Source organism: Triturus cristatus, chromosome 4_2, assembly GCF_964204655.1.
Source record: "Triturus cristatus chromosome 4_2, aTriCri1.1, whole genome shotgun sequence".
NCBI lineage: Eukaryota > Metazoa > Chordata > Amphibia > Caudata > Salamandridae > Triturus > Triturus cristatus.
In genome coordinates, this window is record NC_140586.1 from 267819808 (window position 1) to 267839304 (window position 19497).

Here is a 19497-nt window from a genome sequence, read left to right on the forward strand (position 1 = left end):
TGCAGAATTGAAAGAGTCACTAGAGGTGTCAGAAGAAAGCCGCGTGAAAGGGCCTTTAGGGGATTTGCTTCTCACAATTCTTTTTAAACAAGACAAAATATTAGTGCATTTAAAAGTACACTGCCAAAATACATTGGTAAGCGTGAGAGAGCTCTAATTCAGGAGCAAAGTCTACCTTTTGCTACAGTACTTCTAATCGTACCCTTGTATCATTATTCCAATGTGCTCATGAATTACATTTATGTGACTATATGAAAAATATTAATCTTACAAAATGTATTTTAATAAAAATTACAAATATAAGGGGCTGTGTCCGGAACAATAATGGTCACAGATCTGGCTACTTCAGGTTTACCACACTCATACCGGATGGCTTGGTAAGATTTTGGTGCCTTTTCTTGGTAAAGGAATCAAACAAGGGTGGAACCGATAATGTAATGAGGACCAGTGGCTAAATTATAGAGGCAAGATATGGAGGCCAAATTTGAATCCTGAATTTCCCAGTCCATCAAATTGCGTGATCCTGGACAAAGTCACTTTGCTTCTTTACATCTCGTGTCCCTTATATTATTTTTTAAGAGATGGCTCAGTATGCAGAGTGTGTTGTACATGGACATCAGTAAAGCAGCCACACTTGCGATATATGCAAGATTGAGAGGAAAATGGCTTGCTGCCTGTTTTCACAATTAGATTCTAATTTGTTACTTAAAAGTTGCTCATCAAAGCAACCCAGGCCAGAGGAGGAGGCCAACAGAGGTGAGATAGAGAGAATCAGCAGTGACTGGGCTAGCCTCAAATTACTGGTTGCTCAGTTTCCAGAGTTGCACACTGCAGAGCAAATCATGCAAACAATTCAGTGCCATCACTAGTACCTTACAATTACCAAGTTCCTTTAACTGCTGTCATTACCACTTGACTGGAGAAGTGCATTAGTGGCCTGCTCTCCACTGCTGAGTTATTCATAAAGGCTCCTGCTAATGTGGGTCAAGGGAGTGGTGGCTTAGAGGCAGATGTAGAGTAGTGGGTGGCTTGACAAGCCACCAGGTCAGCGGCTGCTATGGCCTGTGCTCACATACTTCAGGATTACCATAGGCAGGCGGATATGTCTGTGCCTTCATAAAATCTGCATTTAAGCTTTGCTGAGGGGCACCATAACGGATTCCTTTGCACTTGTGCCTACTGTTGGGAACCAGTTGCTTGACTGTGCTAGTGGTCTTCCTTCCCAAATCATCTAGGATAGCAGTTGAGATGGAGGTTTGTTGATGAATTGATCTGACCTTCTAGACCAAATGGATTTGTTTTCCAGTGCGCACATTACTCCCTGTCCTGTTGGAAATAGGTTGTATTCTTCAGATTTAGGAGTGGGGGTGCCGACCACAATCCCACTCCTCACCCAGTATATCTGCATCTAAATCAAGAGAGCGTGAAGCAAATTAAGTATTTTGATGCAAGGGGTTATGTGAGCTCTCCATTGCTCTTCCTGCCACATCAATATTTAAGCACAGAGCAGGATGGTCTGCTACTAGAGGCACAGGCAAAGGATAAACCCATCAGAGTATGGGTCGCGTAATGCTCAAGTCTGGAATCGCGAAAAAATATTTCAAACTGTACCGCCATAATTTTAGATACAATAATCCCTGGTTGTTAATTCACCATAATCCAGAAGTTGAAGGGATGTCACTAGTCCTATGCCCCTTGCCCCATTATAATGGCATCCAAGGAAATGTACATGACCCTTTTCCCCAGTCTCTTTACAGGATGCATATTCCCATAATCCTTAAGCCTAATATTAGCATGGGAAGTGAAATCATTAAAGGAAAAATGACACATATTTGAACAATTATCAAAGGAAGACCAACATTTTTTAAAGCAAATAATAATTGTATTGTATTGTAATTGCATTTATATAGCGCTTACTACCCCTGACGAGGCTTCACAGCACTTTTTCAGCGAGTAGCATGCTACTTTGGGACCCAAAAGGATTAGTGTTGAATTAGTATAGTGAAATATGAAAGTAATTTGAGTGGTGGATAGGTTAGTCAGTTATTTGGATTCGGAAGGATAGAAGAAAAATGATTTGTATTTATATAGCGCTTGTTACCCTTAATAGAGTCTTGAAGCGCTTTTTTTTTTGGCGAATAGCACGCTACCCCGGAAACCCATAAAGGATTAGTGGTGAATTAGTATGGTGAAATATGAAAGTAATCTAAGTGGTGGATATTAGTCAGTTATTTGGAGTGAGAAGGATAGCAGAGGGATAGAAAGGAAGACAGGTTTGCATTAATATAGCTCCTGTTACCCCTGATGGGTGTTGAAGAGCTTTTCTGGTGAGTAGCACGCTACTCCGGAACCCATATAGCATTAGTGTTGAAAATTAGTATAGTGAAATATGAAGTCATTTGAGTGGTGGCTATGTTATTCAATTATTTGGATAGAGAAGGGTTGGTGGCGGGATAGCAGAGGGAAAGAGGTTTGTATTTATATAGCGCTTGCTATCCCTGATGGGGTTTTGAAGCATTTTTTTGTCGAGTAGCATGCTACTCTGGAACCCATAAGGATTAGTGTTGAATTAGTATAGTGAAATATGAAAGAATTTGAGTGGTGGATATGCTAGTCAGTTATTTGGATTGAGAAGGGTTGGGGAGGGGTAGAAAAGGGAAAAAGGTTTACAGTTATATAGCACTTGTAACCCTGATGGGGTGTTGAAGAACTTTATTGTTAAATGCACGCTACTCTGGAACCCATAAAGGATTAGTGGTGAATTAGTATAGTGGATTATGAAATTTGAGAAGTGAACATGTTAATCTGTTATTTTGAATGAAAAGGATAGTGGAGGGATAGAAGAGTGAAGAATTTATATATATTTTTTAGGAGGTCATAGCAGTAGGAGGAGGCCTGTGCAGTCAGACAAAGAAAAGTAGCGAGAATTATGCGACAAATTTTGCTAGGTTATAGGGAGTCTGAAAGAAAAGGCAGTAGGATGTCATTTTAGTAACACATACCAAAATGTAAATACATGAAAAACATTAACTGAACACATTCAGCAGTTGCAAAAGCATAAATGAAGCACTTTTTTATAATTCTGAAGTGTGATGGAAACAAAGGTTTTAATAGGATCAAAACAATTCAAGGCACATTACTAGGTGATCCACAAATAATAAAGATTCATGAAACCCGATTTTCACACATTATCATTTGTGTGCAAAATAGTTTTATTAGTACAACTATATGTCGTTGCAAATTTAGTGCCCATCTCAATGGAAAATGTGTTGTCTGTGATAGTGCGCTGCCACGCAATGCTTTAGTTACATTTAAAAAATCTCGCACCTCATATCCATAAAAGTTAGATGGGTCGGGCGTGGCTTGGCGTCCAACGGACATGGCGGTGCTTCCGTGAGGTCCCGGTCCAGCGAGGCGGGAACACGTTTCTACTCCTTCCAGCAAGTATTTTTCTGACTGAGACGCTCCATGAACTGAAGCCCACACGGATGGGAGGCATTTCGCTGTCTCCTGCAATGGTGTTCCACAGAATTTAAAGGTAAAGCAACCGTGTGAGTTCCATAGCAGCATCCCCCATTTTGTTATTCCGGACTTTGCCGCGAGTGACGGCTTTCTTTGAAAATTTCGGCGGAAATGACCTGAGCTTCATTTCAAGGTCCTCATTTAAAGCGTCCTTAACCCTGCCTTTACAAAAGCCTCCCATGTCATTGTGGCAGTACTGACATATTTCTCTGGTTATGCTCCTGTACTGAGAAATCGCCACCATTATGCGGATTACATGTCCTTTTATCGCGCTACAACCACAAAGCTCTAATTGAGGCGCAACTGTCTTTTGCTCTTTATACGTCCAATTGAGTGCCTTGGTCTCCCTCAAGTTGACTTTTATCGACATCGTCAGCGCATATGTGGGGTAGCGGTAGGACGTCCGCCATTTTGCTGTTCCTGTTTTCTCCTTCATCTTCATATGCAATGTTAACGCCTATTTGCCTGTATGAGAAGCTTACCTCTCCATGTATATTTATCCTCTATGCTTTAGCTTTATATAATTTCTCTACAGAGGCCCATGGCAGCGAAGTAACCCAGTTTCACTTTTCTTCCACACAGGGGCTGAGGTGATGTGGTTATAGTTGTCATTTTGTCCTCCTTTTCAAATCTTGTGTTGATAGCTTTTTTGCATTAACAAGAGGCGCACCTGTTTAATTACATAGCCCTGTGAGGTTCTGTGGAAATTATTTCTCTCAGTGAGACACCGCTTTGTTTTATGGATTTGCTCTGAACGTTCCACAGTGCTCTTTCAAGTAATTCAGCAGTTTATCCTTTGGTAGTGGTTCTTGGTATACATAGGCTTCTATCATTTTTAAGGCAGTATCCTGATATTCTGGGCACCTTTCCAACCGCATCTTTCGCCTTGCAGTCAACCTCATCATTTCGAAGTCTGTGTCTGCCTTCTGGACATTTGTTGTAATAATTTCATGGGAAGAACAAAAGGTACCCTTTCTGCTATTTCAAAGCCCAAACGTGTCTTCATCAAAACCTCTAAAGTCTTTTCGGAATTTTCTAAATTGGATAGTTTGGGACTCCTTCCAACAGACCAGCGTAACGCAGATATGGAGCCTACGCAATTGCCAGCAGGGAAAACAAATGTGAAACGCTTAAAAAAAGATCCCCCTCGCCACCCAAGCCTACTTCTCCAGTTTCGATGGAATTATTACTACAAGAAATAAGGGCCCTCAGACCGTCCGTGGAAGAAACAAACAACAATCTACAAACTTTGTCTGACAATTGGCTGCAACTTGACGCTAGGCTTACAACTGTGGAACAGAATGTCAATTCTTTTCAGGATACCACCAAGTGCGTTACCTCTTTACACTCTCAAGTTTCAACATTACAAAAACAGGTTGAAGACCTTGAAAACCGAAATAGGTGAAATAACATGCGCTTTTTAATTTGGCAGAAGGAGTTAAAGGTACAGAACCTATTGCTTTCTTTAGGTCCTTTCTTCCTAAGATCCTTCATCTGCCAGAGGACACTACATTGAACATACAACGTGCTTACAGGCTGGGTCGTCTTGCCACCAACTCTTTAACCCCACAGAGACCGAGAGGAGTGATTCTATATTTTTTGGAGTACACAGATTTGTTAAAAGTTCTGGCTGCTGCCAGGGCCCTTCAAAAAATGTCCTGGTCTGGTGCTACCTTATTTTTCACACAGGATTACTCTAAAGCTACTGCGTCAAGACGAAAAGCCTTCCTTGACATGAGACCAGCTCTTCGCTCTATGGGTGCCAGATATGGCCTATTTCATCCATGTATGTTTAAAGTTACTTATAACAACAAAACCACCACATACGATGCCAGTATGCCTGCAGAGCTTTATTATTGTACACAAGACAGTTCTTATGGATTCTTCAGGACAATCCTCCTCACACAGAACTTGATTTATATGAGTCTCTTATCTGAGTTGTCATTTACTCGTTGATTAAAGGATCTATGTCACTATCCGTTTGTATTAATTCTACTCTTAAATCTTGTTCTAGTTGTTGTTAATTAACGTTACAAGATTATATTTCTTCTGTGTTTACACTCAGTTTATACGTTAGTGAATATTTTATCATTTAATTTCTCTTTGCTTCCACAGTCTTGTTTCCGTTTTGGCGTGTCCCCTCCATGGTCCGGTCCACTCTTCACTGGATGTTTCGTCTGCTCCATGTGGCTCCACCTTCCCCCTTTTCTTATTCCCTCATTGTAGGTATGTCTTTTGTTTTGTTTATCGTTTTTTATTTTGTCTTACAATCTCCCTCCTTTTTCACTTTTGGTGTCTTCTACATTCTTATCCAGTCTCATTCTCTCTTCTACATGATGTTACTTACTATTCTAACACTCACTCTTTTCTGTTCCCTCTCTCTTCCTCATTTTACCTTCAATTTTGTTTTCTGTATTTTTGTTAATTCCATCTTATATTCACGGTTTACATCTTTTACATTTCACACTTCTCTCTTTTCTAAGTTTCTATCTTTATTTCAGTTCTTTCCTATTAGTATACATTGTTGCTATAACAAATTGGATTTATGCCTTAAAGTTTTGGATCATTCTGTTTTTGAGTTTCTATGTCATTGAAGCTCATTTCATAGAACGTTAGGGGTTTAAACTCTCCTATCAAAAGACAGAGAGTCCTCACTCATTTATCTAAATTAAATGCTGATTTGGTGTTTTTACAAGAAACTCATTTAACAGATACTGAATCATTAAAATTGAAAAGAGGATGGGTGGAGGATGTATTCTCATCTCCAGGAGAAACGTAATGGAGTAATGATACTTTGTCGTAAGTCACTTCCAATCTCACTAGTGTCGCAAGAGTCTCATGGTGATGGCAGATGGCTGAGTGTTAAATTACTGTTAAAAGGTTTTTCAGTTTCTCTGCTCAATGTTTATGCCCCCACATGTGGTGAACCCTCATTTTGGTCTACATTGGCCAAGCATATCACACACAGTATGGAAGATAATTTTGTATTAGCTGGCGACTGTAACCAAGTTTTCGACCCATTTGTTGACAGGAATTCTAGATGTCCCTTTCTTTCCAATAAACCGCATAAATCCTTTGTTCACTCTATTAGTCAACAGAAACTTCTAGATGCTTGGCACCTATGTAATCCAACCACCAGGGAATACTCCTTTTACTCCCCTACTCACCACACTCAATCTAGAATTGACTATATTTTTATCTCCCATAATATTTCACAAACGCTTACGTACGCAGAAATTGGCCCCATTTTACTCTCAGATCATGCTCCAGTTTTGATTGGCATTGATATTTTACCTAAATCCTCAATCCCTAAAAGAGGGCGTTTTAATAATGCTCTTCTTTTAAACCCAAAGTTTACTTCCTCTTTCACAAATTTTTTTAATGAATATTTTGAATTCAATCAAGTTGAACACATGCCGTTTTCAACCATATGGGATGCTTATAAAGCTTCGGCAAGCAATTTCATTATTGGTTTTGTTGCCAAGCAATGCAGAAATGCTTGTATGCACACTAAAAATCTTATTCAAGACTTTAAGAAGTTAGAACATTCTTATTATACTTCACACTCACAAGATTGCTTAACAGCTCTTATAAATGCTAAGTTGCAATTCAACAAAAAGTCTACTGACGACGCCTCACTATACCTATCAAAATCTAGTGCAAAGTTCTATGGCGGTAAAAATAAAGCGGGGAAAATATTGGCCAATTATTTAAAAATAAGACAGAACAAATTAAATATAGAATCGATACATGACACTAATTTAAATTTAAAATTTAAGGATGCTGAAATTCTAAGCCAATTCTCCTCCTTCTACAAATCTTTATATTCGTCCGAGACTCTACCCACAACCTCACCTCTCTTCCCTGGATTTATCTTCTTTGGAATCAGATATTACTCAACAAGAATTACTATCCACACTTCAACATCTCAAAAAAGACAAAGCACCGGGTCCAAATGGCTTTACTGTTGAATTTTATCTCCATTTTTCCAAGATCATTTTACCAAAATTGTACTCCTTAATGAATTTCTTTAGCTCTTTAAATAAATCCTCTGGATCCTTCTCAGAGTCACATATTTGTCTCATCCCCAAGGAAGGAAAAGACTCTAAATTCTGTAATAACTACAGGCCTATCTCCCTGGTTAACATTGATTACAAAATCTTTTCAAAAGCATTAGCCATTAGGCTGGATTCCTACCTACCAAATTTGCTGGGAAAGGAACAAACAAGGCTTTGTTAAGGGGCGTTTTATCACAGACAATACCCAACTTCTTTTTAACATTTTGTCCAAGTCATCTCGCCTAACACACTCCCTAGCAACAATTGCATTAGACGCGGAGAAAGCGTTTGACAGGGTTGAGTGGACATATCTGTTTTACACTCTTCAATGGTTTGGCTTTGGCCCTAAATTCATATCTTTGATGTCTCTTCTTTACTCTAACCCTCGTGCTGCGGTCTGTGCCAATCGTCTGGTTTCTTCATTTTTTGACTTAGGAAGAGGTGTTCGTCAAGGTTGCCCATTATCTCCCTTTTTATTTAACCTAGCTTTAGAACCTTTCCTCTCCACATTACGCCAGAACCCAAATATACATGGCTTCCAAATGACTAATTGCCATATTAAACTTTCAGCTTATGCTGACGATATCTTGCTTTTTATTTCCAATCCAAGTGAATCAATTCCTGCCTTTCTAGCTGAAGTCCAAGCATACTCCCTTCTTTCTGGAAATAAGCTAAATAATGACAAGTGCGAAATCTTGCCCTTAACCAAATATACTTTTAAATCGGATTTTTGTGCTTCGAATTTTACATGGAGCACTAATCATATTAAGTACCTAGGGCTATATATTACAGCTAACATTTCAGACATAGTAGAACTGCACATGAATAAATGTTTTCATAAGCTTTCAGGCTTGATCACCAGATGGCATCCCCTCTATTTATCCTGATGAGGGTGCTTAAATACCATTAAGATGATGCTGTCGCCCATAGTCTTATATACTATATCTAATATACCAGTTCCAATCCCTGTGAAGTCATTTAATAAGGTTAATTCACTCCTCTCTTCCTTTTTATGGAACCTGAAGAGGTTAACTCGTTCCAAGGCTGAAGGCGGAGTTAACTTTCCAGATGTTCGAGCGTATCAGAAAGCTTCCCTTCAACGTCAAGTATCTTATTGGTTACTTGAGCCCGCAGTTGACTGCCCTTTGTGGACCTCAATTGAACGTCTCTTTCTTTCTCCCTTTTCTTTTCAAGAGTACCTTTCCTTCTCACGCAAACCACAGATTCTCTCTACCCCCATAATTAAATTGACCTCCAAACTCCTCCAGCCACCATCTCCTCCTACACAACACACTATAGATTCCTTTCTCATTTCAACGATTTGGCATACAAAAGTTTGCTTATTCATGACAGACCTTTCTATTGGAAAACTTGGAGACAGAGAGGATTACTTTGGATCCACCAGTTATTCTCCCAAACAGTTTTTCTATTTTTTTCCTCACTTAGGGCCTCATGTAGGTAGCTAAATACCGGTCGGTAACGGCCGAAATTCGGTAAATATCCCGTTACCGACCGGTATTTAGTCAAGTGAGATGTAGGAGGCCAAAAACCATTTTCGGTAAATATGAATCGGTAAATACCGATTCATATTTACCGAATTCTAAAATACCGCTTCATATTTTCCAAATACATATTTTCCGATTTGGTAAATATGAAGTGGTAAATATGAAGTGGTAAAACGGGAAAAGATATGTAGGTAAATTCGGTAATTAAGAAATCCATGAAATTCGGTAATTAAGAGTCGGTAATTAACACAGATTGAAAGCAGGTGGTAAGAATCAACAGTGCATATAAGCAATCCCAAAATGCAACAGCGTGGACAACATGGCCGCTCTGTATGTCATTGCAAGGCGCCTACGTCTACAGGCAGCAGGACTGAGGATTTGGAGACGGGAGGAACGCATTTACAGACAGCGACTCACACTCTTTCAACTGACTGACGCTGAGATACATGAAAGGTACAGGCTACACCCCCAAACCATCATGGACCTGATAAGGGACCTGCACCCACTCCTGGACCAGCCAACAAGAAGGGCGCATGCCATACCACCACATGTGCTGGTTCTCTGCAGCCTACACCTACTCGCATCTGGCAGTTACCAGGGGGTTACAGCTGCGGTGGGCGGTGTATCCCAGAGTTGCCTGTCCCTTTTCTTCAGGAAGTTCCTGGATGCCATCATGCAGAGAATGCACACTACATCAGCTTCCCAAACACACAGGCTGAACTGCAGAAAACTAAAACTGACTTTTATCACATGGCACAGTTCCCCCATGTCATTGGCTGTATTGATGGCACACACATCCCAATCTGCCCACCAGCTGCCACTGAGCACATCTACAGGAACAGAAAGTCCACCCACTCCATCAATGTGCAGGTAATCTGCGATGCAGGGAACATCATCACTGATATTGTTGCGAAGTTCCCTGGGAGCACCCATGACTCCTACATCTTCCAGAACAGTGGGATCTACACACGACTGCTTGCGGGAGAATTTGGAGAAGGATACCTGCTAGGTAAGTAACAGTGACGCTCCATAGTACTCAGTGCAAATCATAGTGTATTGAGGCATGTGACTGATGTTTCCCTTTTACTCACCTAGGCGACAGTGCATATGCCGTGCGGTCATTCATCCTCACTCCCTACCTACACCCATCAACCCAGAGTGAGAGACGATATAATGTGGCACACAAATCTACACGCAATGTGGTGGAGCGCATGTTTGGACTATTGAAGAGCAGGTTCCGCTGCCTCCATAAAATCGGAGGTGCATGCCAGTACACACCCATCCTCTGCTGCAAGATAATTGCCACTTGTGCAATGCTGCACAACCTTGCCACGAAGAGAGGTACAGAGGTCGAAATGACATATATTGAGGACAATGATGATGAGTCTGCACAGCCAGAGGCCAACGCAGCAGGAGTGCCAACAGCAACAGATGGGAGAGTGAGACAGGCAGAGATCACATGCAACTATTTCTGAATGAGTAAGGGGACACAGCCAGTAGTCGGATGCCATAACGTAGTTTAATCAGGCAGCACTACGCCACGACACAAAGGGAAACCTATTCCATCAACATTAAGAAATAAACTTATGTCAGTTAAGGGTTACTTCACCCAATAGTGTCATTGTTTTTCCTGACGCATTAATGTTTGCACCCACGCGCACCAGTGCGGGATGGCATTGAGTGAGCGTCCTCACTGGCTGGGGTACCAGTGGCACCACCTTGCCGCCTGCTGCTCCGACGTGTGTCTGGGACAGGGGGGGTTATGCTGCTCCTGCTGGTCATGTCTTCTGTGTCACCAGCATCCAAAGCGCCAGTTGTTGCAGACTGGCTGGTGAGCAGCACTTCTAGTGCACTCGTGACCCTCACCATCCCCCTGGACACATCTGTGCTGCAGTGCGCAAGGCCCTCCTGCATCGCCACAGAGCGCCTGCAGAGCAGCGAAGTGGCAGTCGCCAGCCGGTTCACTGCCCTTGAGGTCAGATCCTTTCTCTGATGTCCCCTGAGCCGTGCTGCCCTGTCCTCATCATACTTTGAGCACAGCAGCATGATGGACTGGGACATGTCCCGCATGCCCGCTGCCATCTCAGCCATTCCCCCTGCCATGGCGCTGATGCCCTTGTCAATGTTTACAAAAGTCTCATTGAGGCCACGCATTTGTCGCTGTACGGACACCATTGCCCCTGCCTGGATGCGTTGGATTTTCACCATGGTGGCCTCAAGTCCTGAGGAGACTCCATGGCCCAGTCCTAGGGGAGGTGGACTCTGCGGCCGAGCCCTGCGGCGCCGTCTGCCACCTGTGTGTGCTCCCTCAGAGTCGGAAGGCACACTGGCATGGGTTACATCCTGGGGTACAGTGGACGTTTCCGCCCCCCTCGAGTCTTCAGACGATGAGTCTGTCACATCCAACCTGGCAGCAGGACGCCTCCTCAACCTGTGCAATGCAGGTGGTGAAGATGGTGGTGACACCTGCAGGAGTGGGGATGCTGGCTGGAGCGGCGATGCTGGCTGGGGTGGTGTGACTGCCTGTGGTGCCGTTCCCTGGGCAGTGCTGGTGGTGGCCTTCTCCGCGCTGTGTTTGTGGTGTGCCCTCTCTCCCTTGTCATGGGCAGTTCTGTGCACAGTAGTGCCTGTGGACAGAAAAGTGACATCAGCTAAGTGTACCTGAAGCATTGATTTGCTGACATGACAAAACATTTTCTAAACAGTATCTCAATGTCCTCTGCCTGCTTCTCGCTACTGTGTGTCACATGCCCTGTTATTCCGTGCTAATCGTATCATGTTTGGGCTTTCAGGGACTACATCTCCCATGATGCATTGCTAGCATGCACTAACACCTGTACTGGAGTGGGATTCTCATTGCACATTTGGGGAGTTGGGATAGGGGTAGGGGGGGGCACATTGCTGTGCAAGCGTCTTACCTTGTTTGGAGGTGCCTCTGCCGGAGCTGTCAGCGTCCCCAATCCCCACGATGCTTTCTGGCTCAATGGTTGTCTCCACTAGCTCCTCCAGTTCTGTCACGGCTGTTGCCCTGTTGCGTCCACCTCCTGTCTGGCTGGCCTCTTTTCTCAATTCTGCCACCTTCCTCTTCGTGATGATACGGATGTCGTACCACCGCTTCTTGAGGACATCGATGTCCCGGGGGGTCACTCCCATGGCATTCACCTGACTCAGACTGTTTGCCAAAAAGCTTCTGGTGCTGCTTCACGACCTCCTCCACCAGTACTTGCAGCTCCTTTTGGCTGAATTTCAGCTTTCGCTTCCTCTCCCCTCCTTCCCTCTCTGTGTCCTGGCTGGCCATTGTTGCAGTTTCCAGGGCTGAATCAGGCAGTTGCTCTGTTCCTCTCCTCAGCACTCCCAGCCTCTCCAGAGTCTGCTGATTGTGTGCACCTGCCTGGGTGTGGCCACTTCCTGGTTGGGTGGGGTTTAGGTAGCACAGGATTGGCTGATTCAAGTCATGTGTTTTTGAACTACCGATTCGGTATTTACCGATTCGGTAATTACCGATTCGGTAAATACCACTTCGGTATTTACCGATTCGGAAAATACCACTTCGGTATTTACCGATTCGGTAAATTCCGATTCATGTTTACCAAATATTACCGAATCGGTAATGTTTACCGATTGTTGACCTACATATAACTTACCGATTCTTAAAAACCGATTCGGTAAAATTCGGTATTTATGAATCGGTAAAAATTATTTACCTACATATGGCCCTTAGTCAATTGTATAACCTGCCTACCTCATTCATTACTAAATACAATCTCTTAAAGGAAGACGTGATGACTACTTATACCCAAGTATCTACCACACCTATTATCTCTGATAGCCCTCACTCCCTTTCACAATTGCACACACTGTTAAAAAGCACACCTAAAGCTTCCACTATATACAGTTTTCTACAAGATACTGCTACTATAAGGCAGAATTCTATAATAGAGGAGGCGTGGGAACATGATTTTCAGACCTCTTGGCCACTTCTTTTATGGAAGAACCTATGGATTAAATTACGTAAATCCTCTAGGGCAGCAAACACAACGCAAACATTGTTTTTTGTATACAACAGACTTTTATTATCACCGCACGCTCTAAGCAAACGTTCTTTAACTGTGTCAGACACTTGTTGGACTTGTTCATCTCTGAACGCTGATCTATTCCACATGTTATTCTCCTGTGTACCTGTATGTTTTTTCTGGAAACAAGTATGGTCTCAAATCAACTTAATTTTTGACACTAAGCTTCCCTTTTCCTCCGCCAGCATCTTCGCAGGAAGCCTCTCACCTGTTTGGGAAAACATGATGTTTAATGTTAAAATTATTGATTTGTTATTAGCTGTCGCCTTTCAACAAAGTACTATAAATTGGAAAGATGTTACAAACATTTCTTACAGAGCTTGGTGGTACACTGTTTGTCACAACCATAGGTTAGATACTCCTTTTGTTTACCCTATAACCTTGGCAACGAAACGTTTGGATTTATGGTCACCTGTTAAAATATTTCTTGATGCAAGTGCTAAAAGGTTTTCTCAGCCACAACCATCACAACAGGAAGTTTTTAAACCCCCTTGATTCCCTAATTGTTCCTATTTTCTTTTATAATTTATTTCTGTTATAATTTATTGATACTCAGATTTTACATGCACTATTTGTATCTTATTTATTGTCATTTACAAGTCCGATTCGTATATTCGCACCTATGCTTTTTCTGGATATTTCTGTATAAGGTTACTGCTGTGTATTCTTTATAGACACCTTTATATTTGCCAATAAACATTTCTTGAACTTAAAAAAGTTAGATGGGTTGTGAAAGTTTATCTTTCTAAAAATTGGGTTGTGACTCTAAGAAGCTTAGAAGCACTGCTTTCAAGTTTGCACATTGAGCCCGTGGAATCTATACTTTGCACCTCTTTTGACCCACTTTCTTATACTAACTTCAGTCCTATAGTCAAGGCCGGATTACATCCTAGTGCCTGCTTCTGATGGGAGAAGACTCATTTTCAACCCAAAAACCTTGCAAAAAGTGCACACAATAATAAATCAATTCTTCTCTTCACCAAGAGCGGTGAGCACTTTCCAAGAACATTGCAAGTTCCCCGAAGGCCTTGTCCCCTGAGCAAGGGTTAAGCACATTATTTAGCGAATAGAAGCCAGAAACATTCAATCTGTCTGCCATCAGTATCCAATCTTCGAGCGAAGAGCAGCAAAAGGCTGAAATCCATCCTAACACTGCAGCCGCACTCAAGGAGGGCTCCATGTTAATGTGATCGAGGACCTCTAGGCCCTCTGCCAAGGCCAGCCCAATGCTCAGTTTCTTCTCATTATTATCTCCGGCTTCCTGGGCATTTATAAGCAGTGATTAGACTATGCCGGAGCCCAACTACACTTTGAAAGCCATAACAAGGAAACATTCAAACAACTTGTAAAATGGAAACGTGATATAAAATATAAGAACGCCTCCTCAGGAAATGTGTTCATGTAGGACATAGGTACTCACAAACATTTGCCCAGGCGCCACAAAGTACAGTCTGTGGTGTGAGAAGTGAACCTGAAATATTGTTAAGCTTAAACTTGGCTTCTGCTGTTGAGTATCTGTGTGTAAACAGGAAGGAAGGAAGGAAGGAAGGAAGGAAGGAAGAAAGAAAGAAAGAAAGAAAGAAAGAATGAAAGAAAGAAAGAAAGAAAGAAAGAAAGAAAGAAAGAAAGAAAGAAAGAAAGAAAGAAAGAAAGAAAGAAAGAAAGAAAGAAAGAAAGAAAAGGGAGAAGCGTGCAACCAAGAAGGAAGTGAAAAATAGACAGAAATGAAGGAAGAAAGTGTAGGGTACCAAACTCAGCATAGAAAAAATATTGAAATAACGCCTGAAGACCAGGTGAAATTGACCTTGACTATAGTAGGCATAAAAAATAAAATAAAAGTAAGCCTGCAAAATACCTTGCAAAAGTTGGAAAAATTGCTAGAAGAAATTGTTCGTAGGGCCTAAATGTCTTTCAACGTTGTTTGTGGCTGACAATTTGAAAACATAGCCAGTGTTCAAACACATGTGTAGTTTGTTTTTGGATATCCAAAAAACACAAACAACATACGTTTCCCTGTTTGATTCTGAATGAAGAAACACAAAAAGTAACACAAATAAAAAAAGTACAAACGATAGAGCAATTAAAAGAGGATAGTTATTGAAAGAAAAAAACTACAGAGGGTTGTTGGGGTACGAGTAGGCAGATGGAAAGTAAGAAAAGCAAGCTAGATTTCCCCCTCCTCAGATGTTGCCTCCCTGTGTGCAGACGCTACCCAACCGCGATGCCCACCCGCTCTTCGCAGTGCAAGCGCGTCCAGTGTAAAGTTACTTTTGGTGAAAGTCAAGTCGGGGCATCACATACTGTATGCGCCGCAGAGAATGGGCTGCTGTCTGCCAGGGTCAAGGGTGAGGGCCGGGGAGGAATCGGGAACTCCAGCCCCGAGACAGCTGCCAAGGCGAGTTACACAGCACTGGAAATATCCCTTCACATCAGCAGCAGCCACGCCACGCCACGTGCTTTCCGAGTTTTATATCTTTACTTCATTTCTTAGGCCCAGACAAAAGGCATAGCCAGGGGCGAAAAGCAACCCACACGGTCCCTGGCAAGCCCGGGCAACGGCAATGTGCGGCACTGCCTCCCTTCCCCTGCACCCTGGCACTGCTGCCTGCGAGAGCCGGGCACGGGGGTAGGCCGGATGAACGGTCGGACCTCGGGTATCTGCCAGTCTGGTATACGGTGCCAGCCTCCTCTCTTATGGGAATGATATCCTCGGGAGGGCGACAAGTGAAGCAGAGTAAACACAACGTGACCCGGCTGCCGCGAGGGAGCCGGGTCACCAGAGTGCATATTTTCTACTGCAGAGTGAGGGGCAGATTTACAAGCCCCTTGCCCCACTTTTGCGTCATTTTTAACATGGGAAAAGTGACGCAAAAGTGGCGCAAGGGACTTTTAAATCTGCCCCTAAATATGCGCCCTGCTGCTGCGACGAAAGCAAACACAGAGCGCTTAGATTAAGATGATCTCATTATTCATGACTTCTGAAAAAAATAAAAATAAATAGGGTATTAAGCTACAGAAGGACGATTTCCTCAGGGTGAGTTTGTGTAACCGCACGCAGAAAAACACCACCCGTTAACCCTGAGAAACACTAGCCGTCCATATGTCACCAACACTCTGCATCTAAGAGACAACACTTCAGAAAGTTCACACAGGCTAAAGCAGTCACACAAGCTGTGCACACTTCCACCATTTTTACCAATCCATTCATGAAGTCTACCCAACCTTCCTATTTCCTTGGTTGGTGTCCCATTGAAGTCCCCTACAGGTCAAAGATCCCTGCCTGGCTTGTGGACATATGTGTTGTTTTTTTTACCAAGGATACGTCAGACTCAACAGAACCTAGAAAGACACATTTCCTGATGCAGCTTGTCCCAGAAGCAGTTGTCCTCAGCTGCCACAAGACACAGCTGCCACCAGACGCAGCACACTCTAAACACAGCTACCTTCCACATAGTGTTGTGTCTTGCTTGGTGGTGGTACTCTTTTAACAGTAGGATCACACATCCCATGAGCTTGTTCACACAGGAGGGCAGGACTGCGTCAGGGGTCAATAAACATCAACAGCTTCAGGGCCTGGGGCATCATCGTGCAAGGTATCATACAGTGATAGTCACCTGTTCAGACATCACACTCCAACAACACTGCACTGCAGCACCCAACCCTCTCCCCCTCTGCTGGCCACAATGTCATAACACACAATTACATCTGTACCTACCTACCTCCCGACTCGGCTACACCTAGACACAACCAACTCCAAAAACAACACATTCTAGACCTAGGCAGCTCAAGGCCCAGATGCACCCAGAGAAATCCAGATTAGAGGAACTACAACCCTGGTTAAATCCAAACCCTGGCAACTCTGACTAGAAGTAGATGACTTTGACACATACAACCCCAGAGTCAATTACCTCCACACCCAGCTATCTCCTAGCCTTTTCCTGTCTTACTCACTGTAGTAAAACCCGCCTGGTCTAGCCAGATAAAGCAAGACCCCCTTGACACAAGCTGCAGTTAAAGAGAACTCCCATACTTTCTGTGGGAAATGGTGCATTTAGATCATGCAATGCTAAGATCAAGCATTCATCTCTAGAGTAGGACCAAAACAACCTGCAATACAACACCCACCACAAGCCACCAAAAAGCGGATCACATCATCAATTAACGCTGTAAGGATGAATTTGCACTCCTTACTGAACATTCTCAGCAATTCTGAAGAGTCAAACAGAGAAGAAAGCTGGGCTCAGGTGACATTTACACACGTTATACACATTGCTATTTGTTTGTTTTGCCACCTGGAGCAACAGCACAATGTTTGCCCTTTTCCTTCCGTAGGGGTTTGAGTGTGGTGTTTTCCTAAGCTGAAAGGCTCACCTACCTCTTTGCTGAGTTTCCTGTGACTCTCTCGCATTGTCTCCATATGAAATGATTTCACTTAGATCAAGCAATGCTCAGATCAAGCATGTATCTCTAATGTAAGACCAAAACAACGTACACGAAAACACCACAACATGCCAACAAACTGAGGATCATATCCTCCTCTGCTCCAGTCTGTGTGAAATAAAGAAGCAGGGGAACAATCAAACAGGGTGCTGGAATTTACAGAGGCAGATACAGTGATGCTATCCTGAAATACATGGATAGGCCGTGTTTTAACAGTTAGAACATAAGCATTTTTGACAAGGCATCATTTAAGACCAAGCAGTCCATGTGTTGCCCTTATTACCCCTACAAAATATGAGAGTCCGACAATCACTGAGTGCCCAGTGTGCACCTGCAACAAGTCTATGGAACCTGAGTTTACTCAGGATTCTACAGCAGTCAGTGTCAGCTAATATGAATACACTTCAGTCAGTATAGTTTTCAGACGAGTTGTCCTGGAATTAAATGTCACTTGAGTGGATGTAGCTACTGCTGTAAGGATGATTTCCACTCCCAACTGAACATTCTCAGTAATTCTTAAGAGACGAATGAACAAAGGGGCCACACCCCCCCCCCCCTCGCAGGCCCCAGAGACGGGTGCGGGCCGGTATGGACCAGTTGGAGGCAGAGGCCCATCAGTGGCCGCGCATTTCGATTTTCACAGGTAAGTTTCCCGCCAATGGCAACGATTGGTTGCCTGGGAGGGGCAACGGGGGCTACCGAGGCAGCTCGCAGGGGCGACAGGACAGCTTAAAAGGCGGTAGATCTGCCAACTAGTCACGTTGCGGCCTGCCTGCCCCTGAGGATTGCCGGTACATGCTGCCCCTGGACTCCAGAGGATTCTTCTTTTAAAATATTATTTTGTATAATTTTGTATGGCACCAGTTAATTTTTTATGTCGTGTTTATGAGGTTTAATAAATACGGCCAGAGAATAGTTACATTCTCTAACGCAAGTATAGTGGTCTGTTGTGGTTTCATATGAAAAGTACAGCTGTGATTATGTTCTGGGGAGAGGAATCTCGATCTTCCTTCTTACAGCACACCGGTCTCATGACGGTCCCTCACCTATAGAGAAGAGGGCTGGGCGACATTTCACACACTTTGCACACATTACTAATTGTTTGTTTTGCCACCTGGTGCAACAGACCCATTTTTGCACTTTTCCTTCAGTAGGGAGCTGAGTATGATGTTTTCTTCAGCTTTAAAGCTCGCCTAGCTCTTTGCTGAGTTTCTGGAGACTCTCCAGCGTTGTCTCCATGGTTCCCTTCAGTTCCTCGACTGGCAGCGGTTGGGAAGACATACCTTTCAGGACTGGCTGAGATACTTTAGTTTGCAGCCCTATAGGAAGTTACCAACATGATGCTCTTGGGGTGCATCCTTAACATGCTAAGGACACAACAACTAAGGCTAGATACAACCATCATGTACCTGACACAAGCATACAATACCAAAAAGAGCCATATGTGTTCAGGTACACCATCACATAGCAAATAGACAGTTTCAGCCTCACACACAGCCTTCAATGCCCAGCCACAGTCTCAAATGTGCAGACACAAAAATCATATATAGACACGGCCATCATGTATGTACATGTACACACTCATTAGCTAAGTATAGCCGCATATTATCAACAAAGTTACTTGTAATAGAGTATTATGTCTATTGTAGTCCCTTTAAACCCAGGTACCTTTGCACATATACAGACTTATGCAAAGCATGTACAGGTTTATACAAAGCTAATGCAATTTATGCCCAGGGACTACCTCAAATGCCTAAGCACAGTCTTCTATTCATAGTGGAAGATCAGATACCTAGTTATAGCCTCGTTCACCCACGTTTTTCCTTCTGTTCCCAAGCAGTGCCTATGGGCCCTGAGCAGTCGGGCATGCCAGTACCTGAGGCAATGACAGGCAAAGGA

General features: G+C 43.1%; 1 protein-coding gene across 1 annotated transcript in view; it reads right to left on the minus strand.

The window, feature by feature from the left end:
* Positions 1 to 19497, minus strand: part of LOC146833607 (cytochrome P450 2D6-like) — a 251268-nt gene that overhangs the window by 102735 nt on the left and 129036 nt on the right. The gene's annotated exons all lie outside the window — the stretch shown is intronic.